This window comes from Zingiber officinale, chromosome 1B (genome assembly GCF_018446385.1).
Source record: "Zingiber officinale cultivar Zhangliang chromosome 1B, Zo_v1.1, whole genome shotgun sequence".
NCBI classification, from domain to species: domain Eukaryota; kingdom Viridiplantae; phylum Streptophyta; class Magnoliopsida; order Zingiberales; family Zingiberaceae; genus Zingiber; species Zingiber officinale.
This window is the reverse complement of record NC_055986.1, coordinates 81489193-81501358: the sequence shown is the minus strand read 5'-3', so window position 1 is coordinate 81501358 and position 12166 is coordinate 81489193.

Genomic DNA, 12166 nt, shown 5'->3' with positions numbered 1-12166 from the left:
TGAAATTGCTATTAGCATGATTATTATACTTGTAATGAAACTATTTCTCTTTTTGACATAGTTTATCTTTTTGATGTTTGAATTTGTATCCTATGTTAGCAGGGAGCTTTGTTGGTTTGTGAATCAAGAACCAATTGATATTTGAATTTGTATCCTACATTAGCAGGGAGCTTTGTTGGTTTGTAAACATCAATGTTAGAGTGACCTTGTGTGTGCTAGTATTTATTTTCTTCTTTTTGTATCCAATTCTTTATTGTTTAATCTACGAGTCTAATTTGAAATCAGGCTATCAAACTAGATTTTATTTCTTAAAGTTATGAAAAAACTGAACTTGAAATTTGACTCATTTTTATGTGCGTCTGTACTTGATTTCCCAAGTATTTGATTCTTGAACGGTTCCCATCTGTTCTCTTTCGGTTGCAGTTTTATGTATTACAAACTACAAGCTTTGGGTATAAGAGCTATTTGAGTATTTGGTGTTGGTGCAGGGTGCACCAAAATCAAACCTGAGTTTTGATATTATCAAAGGTTCAAGTTAAGTCTTGTTGTAATCTAACAAGTTAACTAAGTGTACAAGCTATTTACTCAATCGAGAAAGCGCTAGTCATGATTAGGCAAGAAAGACTTAGCAGATCGTGGAAGCTAGGCGGAAAGACCAAGTGGGTTAAAAGGATTTGACACTTGTCGGGGAAGCTAGATAGGTCTGGAAGACCGAAGATCGAGGGAGAGTCCTGGTGGATTGATCTGATGCTAAGTTGCAAAGTCCTAACAGGTCTGGAGGACCAAGGTTTGGTAGGTAGGTTGAGGTAAGCAACAGGAGGAGCGATAGTGAGGTTGTGTTCCGTGAAGGAACAAAACCTAGGTCATTGATCCAACTGAAGAAACCATGAAGGTTTCCATGTTGAGATCAAGACAGTGTTACTGTCAATTACTATTCATGCATCTTACTATATTATTGTGCTACCATTTGTTTTGTAGGAATGTATTTTTGGTTAACTCTATTTTGCAGGTTCGGCTTGATCGGTCGACCGAATTCAGGGATCAGCTGACCGAACCAATTGATTCAAATCAGAAATCAGACCAGAGTAGAACAGGGCAAAGTCCAGTCAAAGCCTGATCAGTCGACCGAACCAGTATATTGGTCGATCGAACAATGATGACATGGAAGACATCATACTTAACCCAAAGCAAAGAAGGAAGTCAGGCTGATCGGTCAACCGAACGTGGAGATTGGTCGATCGAATGATCGCTATATTAATGAAGCATTAAGTGTGAATCTCGATGAACAGGGAAATTCACTGTCAGGTTGACCAAATAAGGTGATCAGTTGACCAAATCATTACATTTCATCAATGCCCGAAGATCGGATCTCAGCGAAGAAGGAAGGGAGCGGGTTCGGTCGATCGAACCCAGGGATCGATCGACTGATCGTTGAGATTCTTATAAAAAGGAGCTCGAGGTCCGAGGCTAAGGCAACTAATCAATTCACCATTTCATCTCTGCGCAAAGCTGCTCGTGCTGCTACTCTACTACTCGTCTTCAAGCAAGCTACTGCGTTGTTCAATTGTCGACCGAGCTTTGCCTTTCACTTTTATCGGTATATTTATTTAAGTTTGCTTTGTACTTAAATTGAAAATAAGATAGTAGGTTGTTACTGTTGGTGCAATATTCCCTAGGTCAAGGTTGACCTGTTTGACTGGGCTTGAAGTGAGCCAAGCTCGAGTCTTGATGATTTGGTTTCGATGTTTGACAATACTTGTAGACAACATATGAACATTGCAGGTGCAATTGTTCATGTGGGGAGATTGTGAAGGAGAGTCAAGTAGGTCAAGGTTGACTGGATACTTGACTGAAAATCCTAGTGAGTGAAGCTAGGTGAAAGTCTTGGTGAGTGAATCCAGGCAGAAGGAAACCCTAGTGAGTGAACTAGGTGAAAGTCCTGGTGAGTGAAGCCAGGCAGATGAGAAGACCTAGTGAGTGAAGCTAGGCAGAAGGGAAATCCTGGTGAGTGAAGCCAGGTGAAAGTCCTAGTGAGGGAAGCTAGGCAGAAGGGAAGTCCTGGTGAGTAAAGCCAGGCACGGGAAAATCCAAATGGGTCAAGGTTGACCAGACATCTGGTGAAAGTCCAAGTAGGTCAAAGGGATTGACCGGATACTTGGCAAGAAGAGAAAAGTCCAAGTGGGTCAAAGGGATTGACCAGACACTTGGTGAGAGAGTCCTAGCTGGTCGAGGGTGACCGGATGCTAGGTTTTATGTACCAACAAGTCATGGTTGACTGGATGTTGGTTTAGGGGGCTTTGGACTTATTTTTGGGCAAAAACCAAGATCTGGATTGATCAGCCGATTGATCCAGCAGATCTGGATCGATCAGCCGATCGATCCAACAGATCTGGATCGATCAGCCGATCGATCCAGCAGATCTGGATCGATCAGCCGATCGATTGGATCATGCCAAATCGATCAGCTGATCGATCGGGTGACTCCCCACGAACAGAACACCTTTGGATCGATCCGTGGATCGATCCAGAGGTCCCAATCGATCAGTGGATCGATTAGGAGCTGCTGTTTGTGCGCGATAAGCCCTGGATCGATCAGCCGATCGATCCAGGCTATTCCAGAGAGCACAGAGGCACTCTGGATCGATCGGTTGATCGATCCAAAGCCTCCTCGATCGATTGGGAGCAATCAAATCGATCGGGATCCGACCGTTGGTGTCGTATTTAGCTGCAGGCGAGCGTTTCCTTCAGCAGTGCTTACACGATTCATCTCCGATCTTCACCAGCGACTCCACAACTCTCTCTCAAGTTCAGACCGTCAGTTCTTAAAGATTCTTGGAGGTTTTTCCAAGTCAAGAGGTGGATCAAAAGCAAGAAGAGAACTTAGGGTTAGGGTTTATTGTAAGCTTTTGCTTGTATTTCATATCCTTTCCTTTCTTCTTATATTGAGAGTTTGTAAAGGCTTCTCCCCCTTCGGTAGTTACCGTAGAGGAGTGTGTTTCATAGTGGAGGGTGCGTGAGTGTGCGGATCCTTGGATTAGTCACCTCTTGTGAGGTGGATACCAAGTAAAATCCATTTGTTAGTGTTGTATTTTGTTTCTTGTACATTTCCGCTGCACATCTTTGAAGAAACAAGCAATGCCAACCATGAAGTACGCGACGAGCTATTCACCCCCTAGCTACTTTTCGGTCCCAACAAGTGGTATCAGAGCGAGGCCGCTCTTCACTGGAATCATTGCCGAAAGGGGCAAACAAAACAAGAAAAGCTAGAGGGTGAATAAGTTGGAGCAAATTCATCAAAGTCAAAGAATTCAAGAAGCTCAACTTCAAGATGCAATTCTAAGATGGACTTGGATTTGACACAAGGGTGGCTCCATCGTACACATCTACTAGTTTCGATCTTTGGAAATCAAGGATCGAAAACTTCTTAATGGTGGAGATAGAGCAATGATTTGCTCTAATGGAAGGCTTCGAGGCTCCAAGAAATTCAAAGGGCAAAGTCCTCAAGAAAAGCAATTGGAGCCAAGAGCAAATCCAAAGATGTGAGGCCAATGATAAAGTGACCAAGCTTTTGGTCAATCTATTGCCTAGCCACATTCTTGGAAAAATTGGAGAGGTCAAGAATGCCAAGGAGCTTTGGAGCAAATTGGCATCAATCCATGAGATCCCCTCCACTGTACCGAATCGAGAGGAATCCAAAGAGGGCGACTCATTGGATCAAGACCAAGAGGAGGACTCCGAAGTTGAGAGATGCTCAACTTCTGAAGAAGAAGTCCAAGAAGAAGCTTCATCTTCAAAGGGATGCAATGAAGAGGGCAAGGAGGGAGCATACTCCTTGTTCCATGTACGAGATGAAGATGAAGAAATCTCCACCTCTAGGATTGAGGGGGAGCAACTTTTGGTGACACCTGATCAAGTAGAAGGAGAAGTCTCCACATCCGGGTCAAGAAGAGAAGAGGATGAAGAAGCTTCCACCTCCACAAATCAAGACATATCTATTGGAGGAGAATCATCATCGGATCAAGAGGAAGCCTCCGCATCCGGATCCAAAGGAGAAGAAGCCACCCCTACACAAGAAGGTATAAATAGTTCATTTAATAATAAAAATCATATCATATGCTTTGAATGTAGGGAACATGGGCATTACAAGAGTAAATGCCCTAAATGGCCAAGAAGAAGGGCTAAGTGGCACAAAAGGGCAAGGAGAAGCCCAAGGAGACCGCTCCCGGAACAAAAATGAGCAAGGAGCACATTGTGTGCTTTTTGTGCAATCAAAAGGGACATTACCGGAGCCAATGTCCCAAGGGGAAGAAGGCGATCAAGGCTCAAGGAGGAAGCTCAACTCAAGGGGGAGCCTCCAAGGTAAAACGGAAGGTATCATTCATTAAGCCTATCCCCCTAAATAATGGTAAAAAGCATGATAGTTCTAACTTATATCATTTTAATGTTATTTACCATAAGAATAGAGAGCATGGTAACATTAAAGAAAAACATAGGGCTCTCCATGCTAAGACTACCACACCTAGGGTTAGGAAAGTAGGTAAAAGTCTAGGCAAGAACTCTAAGGATTTTAGCTACAAGCCTAGAAACAAAAATGCTCATGGATTTAATAGAAAACCAAAAACTAAGGACTTAGTGATGGAAAATCAAGTCTTGAGGTCAAGACTTGACAAACTAGAAAAGACCCTAAAAAGGATGGAAAATATCCTTAAAGGGCTAAATGAGCAAAATCTAGGTTTAGGACAACAGGGTCATCCAAGGGCCATAGAGGTTTGGGATACAAACCTAAAATCAAAAAGGATGTACCTATTTACCATAGGGTTCCATATAGCTATGGAACTAACCCTAAGTCTAGTGGTCAAGTAAAGAATACTAGGGAGGTCATCCCTAAGAGTATTTTTACAACAAATGTGACTAAGACTTCTAAGAAGTCCAAGAAAGTCATAAAGAAGGTCACAAGGGAAGCAATTCCTAGGGTTGACCTAGAAAATGTGACAAAGGCTTCTAAGAAGCCAAACAAGGTCACTAGGAAGGTATCTAGGGAGGTTATCCCTAGTGAGTACCTAGAGCATCCAAGGAGCACCAATAGGTTTTGGGTTCCTAGGAGCATCTTCTCTACCCCATAGATGGGTTAGAGAGTGTCAACTCTAAGTGAAAGGGTAGTTAACCTAATCATGTTGAAGTTGACACTCAAGGAGCATTTTCAAGGATATTATTAACCTTTGAAAATGAAATAGATATATCATTTACTCCTTGGAAGAGTGAAATGTGCCAAATTTTGAAAATAGTGATTTTAATCTTAATTGGCACAATTTAGGAAAATCATAAGAACTACCAAGTTGGGAGTTTGGTATGTTCTTAAGAGATTAAAGGCAATGCGGGCCTTAATTTAAAGTGCTACTCTTATGGGAAAATGAAATATGCCAACACTTGAGGAATATGATTAATTTCAATTGGCATAAATTAATCAAGAGAATTAGAAATGCCAATTTAGACTTTGGCATTTTCTTGAAGCACTTTGGGCAATCTAGGTTAGATTTAAAATTAGCTATGGGGTTAAGAATACTTAGGTAGGTGATCTAGGTATTTTATCTATACTAACTTGCCATGCTTTGTTTGCCCATCAAATTCCATGACATCATATTTATTTATTTGTGTTTGCACTCATGCCTTATTATGAAAAACACAAAAATACCATGTCATGTCATCCATACCTCATATAGTTATAAGAAATTTTCTTTTGAAAATTATTTCTTTTTGATGTATGTCATAACATCATCATGCATCATTTGAATTCCTTGTTTATTAAGGACTAATGGTATTAATTAACAAGTAACATCCTTGATGGATGTTTAGTATTAAAAAATGCCTAGATAGATATGCATGATCCCTACATTAGGGAAAAACCAAACTTTACATCTCACAAAGACCCATAAGGTGACTTGTATGTGGTTTAGTGCATATTAGATACAAGTGAGATGTTAGGATGATGAACAAAACTTAAGATGTTGATTTAGTGCATTCTTTTGAGTTCTAAGTTCATCAAAACACATAGGTATGTGTTTTCCCATCATTGGGAAAGCTAATGTACAAGTCATGTGCATTAAGCCCAAGGAACATGGTGGGATATTGATTTTGAAAATCATTTTAAAATGCTTTTGGTAAACCTTGATGAAGATTATCTTTTGATAGTAATCATCATTGAATAGTTGAGCACAAACTAGAAGAAAACACTAAAGTTTTTGTAAGTTCTCTAGTTTGTGTCAATCATGGAAAATATGAAGTATTTTCTTATAAAATTATTTTTCCATGATAATATATGCCCTAAATAATGTCTACACAAATTTTCATAATTTTTGGATTTTTGTAGATTTTTCTAGGGGTTTCTGAAGTTGACTGAAATGGAATTTCAGCAACTATCAGAACTCCAATCCATCACCCGATCGATTGGAGTGTCTCAATCGATAGGCCGATCGATTGAGAAGGCTATTCTCGCGAGCAGAAGCTTGCTGGATCGATCAATCGATCGATCCAGACTGGATGAATCGATTAGTGGATCGATTCAAAGCAGTTCAATCGATTGGGACCCAACTCCAATCGATTGAGGAAGCTGGATTTGGCTGGGAAAGCCTGATTTCAGCATTCCAAACCAGGTTTAGTCGAGGTAACCATTCCAAACCCATCAAAATACATTTGTATACATAAAAAGAGTATTTTCATGTTGAAAACAAAGATGGATTGGTTGGGGAAGACTAAATTGAAGTTTAGGTTGAGGTTTGGTTTCAATATTGAATTTTGAACCTCGAAACTTCTAAATTTGGGTTTCCTAAAGGTTTAGGAATTCCAAGTCATTGTTGGTGCAATGACAGAAGTTACGTGCATGTCTTTAGGGGGAGTTACTCTTTAAGGACATGAAAATTTAATTTTCATACACCTTGGAAGGTGGTTAACCTTCTTTCACGGAAATGCTCAAGGTTGAGCATTTGAAAATAATGGAGAGTGGATATCTTCGTTATTCAAAGGGTGTCTGCTCAAGGATGAGCATTTAAATGATCATGAAGGGTATGGGATCTTTATTATCATGTTGATCACAACGAGTGAAGTTGTGAACAACGATAAGCAACTCTTCAGGGGGAGAGGTTGTGGTTGATGTGTGCCCAAAGATGGGGGCATGTTTATGATGTGTGCCAATAGGGGGAGAATGCATGGTTAAGTTATGCCTCCAGTACCTAAAGGGGGAGTTTGCCCTCTAGAAAAGGAGAAGAATGAAGGGAACCATCATTCAGATATTGGCATGAAGGGAGTTGAGGCTATGGGATTAGCCTAATTTCCTAACTTAACATGTGGTATTGTCAAACATCAAAAAGGGGGAGATTGTTGGTGCAATATTCCCTAGGTCAAGGTTGACCTGTTTGACTGGGCTTGAAGTGAGCCAAGCTCGAGTCTTGATGATTTGGTTTCGATGTTTGACAATACTTGTAGACAACACATGAACATTGCAGGTGCAATTGTTCATGTGGGGAGATTGTGAAGGAGAGTCAAGTAGGTCAAGGTTGACTGGATACTTGACTGAAAATCCTAGTGAGTGAAGCTAGGTGAAAGTCCTGGTGAGTGAATCCAGGCAGAAGGAAACCCTAGTGAGTGAAGCTAGGTGAAAGTCCTGGTGAGTGAAGCCAGGCAGATGAGAAGACCTAGTGAGTGAAGCTAGGCAGAAGGGAAATCCTAGTGAGTGAAGCCAGGTGAAAGTCCTAGTGAGTGAAGCTAGGCAAAAGGGAAGTCCTGGTGAGTGAAGCCAGGCACGGGGAAATCCAGATGGGTCAAGGTTGACCAGACATCTGGTGAAAGTCCAAGTAGGTCAAAGGGATTGACCGGATACTTGGCAAGAGGAGAAAAGTCCAAGTGGGTCAAAGGGATTGACCAGACACTTGGTGAGAGAGTCTTAGCTGGTCGAGGGTGACCGGATGCTAGGTTTTATGTACCAACAAGTCATGGTTGACTGGATGTTGGTTTAGGGGGCTTTGGACTTATTTTTGGGCAAAAACTAAGATCTGGATTGATCAGCCGATTGATCCAGCAGATCTGGATCGATCAGCCAATTGATCCAACAAATCTGGATCGATCAGCCAATCGATCCAGCAGATCTGGATCGATCAGCCGATTGATCCAGCAGATCTGGATCGATCAGCCGATCGATTGGATCATGCCAAACGATCAGCTGATCTATCAGGTGAGTCCCCACTAATAGAACCCCATTGGATCGATCCGTGGATCGATCCAGAGGTCCCAATCGATCAGTGGATCGATTGGGAGCTGTTGTTTGTGCGCGATAAGCCCTGGATCGATCAGCCGATTGATCCAGGCTATTCCAGAGAGCACAGAGGAACTCTGGATCGATCGGTTGATCGATCCAAAGCCTCCCCGATCGATTGGGAGCAATCCAATCGATCGGGATCCGACCGTTGGCATCGTATTTAGCTGCAGGCGAGCGTTTCCTTCAGCAGTGCTTACACGATTCATCTCCGATCTTCACCAGCGACTCCACAACTCTCTCTCAAGTTCAGATAGCCAGTTCTTGAAGATTCTTGGAGGTTCTTCCATGTCAAGAGGCGGATCAAAAGCAAGAAGAGAAGTTAGGGTTAGGGTTTATTGTAAGCTTTTGCTTGTATTTCATATCCTTTCCTTTCTTCTTGTATTGAGAGTTTGTAAAGGCTTCTCCGCCTTCGGTAGTTACTGTAGAGGAGTGTGTTTCATAGTGGAGGGTGCGTGAGTGTGTGGATCCTTGGATTAGTCACCTCTTGTGAGGTGGATACCAAGTAAAATCCATTTGTTAGCGTTGTATTTTGTTTCTTGTACATTTCCGCTGCACATCTTTGAAGAAACAAGCAACGCCAACCACGAAGCACGCGACGAGCTATTCACCCCCCCTAGCTACTTTTCGGTCCCAACAGTTACTATCTTTTACTTACATTTGTATGCATTGCTTCTTTCTGAAGATTTCAGACAGAAGAATCATAGTGGATTGCCCAACCGTGCGGTCAAGGATTGCGAGTCTTGGAGTAGAAGTCAACCTTGGCTCCGAACCAAGTAACTAACTTATGTCATCTATGTTGCTTTCATTTTGATTTCCACTACTTATTCTGATTTGTTTTACAAGCTAAAGAAAAGTTTTTAACATGCGATATTCGTCCCCCCCCCCCTCTATCACATTCTTCGATCCTTCAATTGGTATAGAGCTTGGTAGCTCTGAAAATACTTAATCATTTTTCAAAGTAATTTTAAAACCTTTTCTTTTCTTCTTAATAAGTTTTTCTTTTCGTTCTTAATTTTTATATCCCATACTACTAATCCTAAGACGAGAGTCTTGGAAATCTTCCTTTCCTTTTTCTTTAATAGTAAGGATTACAAGCTCCAACTAAGTAGGGTACAACACAGTCCGTCCTCCATTGTTCAAAGGAGAGAACTTCAGCTACTGGAAGAATAGAATGGAGTGCTACCTCAAGTCATAAATCAAACTCTAGTTCACCATACTCAAAGGATACACTCCCTCGATGGTAGACGGAAAGCCGGTAGAACTAGAAGACTAGACTCCTCCGATGATCAAGAAGGTGCAAATGAACTACAAAGTAATCAACACCATTCAATGTAGCCTAACGATGGAGGAACTGAATCGAGTCGGGCCCTACGAAAATGTAAAAGAACTCAGGGATCATCTAGTAAAGTTACATGAAGGAACCGATGAATCTAAGGTAAACAAAAGGGATTTGTTATTGAATAATTTGTTTAATATTAAAATATTTCCCGGAGAGACGACCACGTAACTACACGCTCGACTGAAAGACATTATCAATGGCCTACAACTAATCAGACACAACCTGGAGAACCATGACACAATAAGGTACACATTAAATGCTTTCTCGAGAAATACTTTGTGGGCATCAATAGTAGATGCTTACAAAGTTTCAAGGGATCTTTCAAATCTTAAATTAGATGAACTATTTTGTGAATTAGAATTATATAAATAGTCTAACTTGAGTCAAGTCAAGAAAGGAATTGCTTTATATGTAGGATTAAGCAAAGAAACCATATCTGGGCCAAAAAGGAACTAGAAAGTGAGTCTGTCTCAGACTCAACCAATGAAGTGGAACTGGTCAACATGGTTCGAAACTACTAACAAGGAAGAAATTTAAAAGGAGAACCATGAAGACACCAGTCAACCAGATACAAAACAAATAAAAAATGATTTATTATGGATGCAACAAAAAGAGACATCTCAAAAAGGAATGCCCTAATCGGAGGGAGGAAAATTCAAAGTCAACAAGAAGAAAGAAGGCCTTCAAAGCAACGTGGAACGAGTTATCTTCCGAAGAATACAATGCGGAAGAACTGAAGCACTTGAGCCATCTTGCCCTTATGGCAAGAAACAAAGATTCCGAGTCCAAGGAAGAGTACGAATCCGTGACTGTCACCAAGTCTGAGAGAAGCCACGGATCCGTATTCATTTCCAAAGGTCTTGATATGGTAATATTTTATTCTAAGTCGAATTTACTTAAAGTAGTTAAATGAATGTTTAAAGAAATTAACAAAAACTGAAAAATAAAATAACTTACTTAGGATTAGGTTTACTTTTCTGCTTAACTTAGAATGGTTAGTTAAAAAGGTTTACCAAACCCTAATAACATAGCATCGGAATGGATTGGGATGATAGTACGTCAAGGAAGTTTGTCGAAGGCATATCTAGGCTGAATCTTGTGTATTATACCTGGTGCACTAGACTTAGTGGATCTGACTGAAGCTACCCCAATCAAACATGGGCTAGTTAGACCAAAACTTAGTATTATGTTTTTTGGGCAGGAATATTTTGGAAAGTATTCAGTAAGTGGTTCACTGTTGATACACAAGAAGGTCATATGCCTCGCCACTGAACTGAAAATTTATCCTTAGGAAGCCTGCTTGATTAACTCAAAGCTAAGTTTGAATCTAACATGGGTTAAACAACCTTTTTTTAGGCTCTTTATTCAAATCAACTATAACTTAACCTTAAAATCAAAATTCTAAACTAATCAAAATTAATTAAAACTTAAAATTCAAACTTAAATCTTTAAATTAAAAATTAAAAACATAATTTATATCTTGAAATCTAAAATTATACATATATATATATATATAATCTTAAAACCTAATCAAAATTAATCAAAACTTAAAATTAATTAAAACTTAAAATTCAAACTTAAATCTTTAAATTTAAAATTAAAAACATAATTTATATCTTGAAATCTAAAATTATATATATATATATATATATAGAGGATTGATATGCTGCGCGCCTGCACAGTGCGGACTGTGCGCGCGCAGCATATCAATCGGCGTTTTTTAATTTTTTTTATTAGTTTTTAAATAAAAAAATAATTAAAAAATTTCACATTTCCTTATATAAATTTCTAATACATTAATATATCCCCTTAACATATTACAATACTCAATAAATACTTAAATTAATTTTATTTTAATGTTTTTTTTAAACCAAACACTATAACCTAATTGGAAAGCCTAAACCCTATAGGTAAAATCTAAAAAAAAAATAGATTTAATACTACAACCAAAGCCTGAACCCTAGAAATAAGGAAATGTGAAATTTTTTAATTATTTTTTAATTTAAAAACTAATAAAAAAATTAAAAAACGTCGATTGATATGCTGCGCGCGCACAGTCGCGCAGCATATCAATCTTGTGTATATATATATATATATATATATATATATATATATATATATATATATATATATATATATATATATATATATATAATCTTAAAACCTAATCAAAATTAATCAAAACTTAAAATTCAAACTTAAAATTTTAAACTTAATTAAATTAAAACCTAATTAAATTTAAAATTAAAAACTTAATAAATTATTAAACCTAAAACTTAATAATTAAAAAAATAGATCGGTCTATCGAACGCCAAATTCGGTCGACCAAACACTCCATGTATCTGAATCCTGCTGCTAATTGACTAGCCAACCAATTAATTTTTGGGTCGACCTAAACATCCACTCGGTCGACTGAAAACATAACTTGAGTACGACGAATTCAACCTATCTTTAATTGTTCAGTCGACTGAACACCATGTTCAGTCGACCGAAAACCTACCTTATCTATTGCTCTGAAAT